Source organism: Penaeus monodon, chromosome 19 (genome assembly GCF_015228065.2).
Source record: "Penaeus monodon isolate SGIC_2016 chromosome 19, NSTDA_Pmon_1, whole genome shotgun sequence".
Lineage (NCBI taxonomy): Eukaryota > Metazoa > Arthropoda > Malacostraca > Decapoda > Penaeidae > Penaeus > Penaeus monodon.
Window position 1 is genome coordinate 39,257,423 of NC_051404.1, and position 535 is coordinate 39,257,957.

The following is a 535-nucleotide window of genomic DNA, read 5'->3' on the forward strand; positions in this document are numbered from 1 at the left end:
TATTCAGTGATGACTTGACGATCATCAGAATTACAGCGTTTTTTTCACATCATTTCATAGTACAATATAATCATATTACTGATTAATAGCTGACTAATTGATTAATAGATTCAGCGCCTCCCCCACCCCCCTCTCCCACAGGTGCGGCAGGGGAGGGCGGGGTCAAACCGGGTGACGGCGGAAGGTCAAAGGTCAAAGGTCAACACTAATGAGAGTTTATGTAAAGGCGGGACTTTGTGTCTTCTGTAATGATTGATAACACCTCTTTGTCGGTGCCCTGGTGTGTCCTAGCGTGCTTCGAGAGTGTCCTAAAATGCCCTAGTGTATTCTAAAGTGTCCTCATCCTCCACATTCGTAATCTAGTTAATAATGACTGCTCTAGCACTGTGACCTAAATTGGTGAACGTCTACGTGCAATAACAAAAGATTCGATATTGGATCAGGCAGATATATTGCATGGTATGTTCGTTCTTCTGCAACAGAGCAGTTTGTTTATAGCAATGAATCTTAAGCGTTATGGTGAAAATAGTGTAAG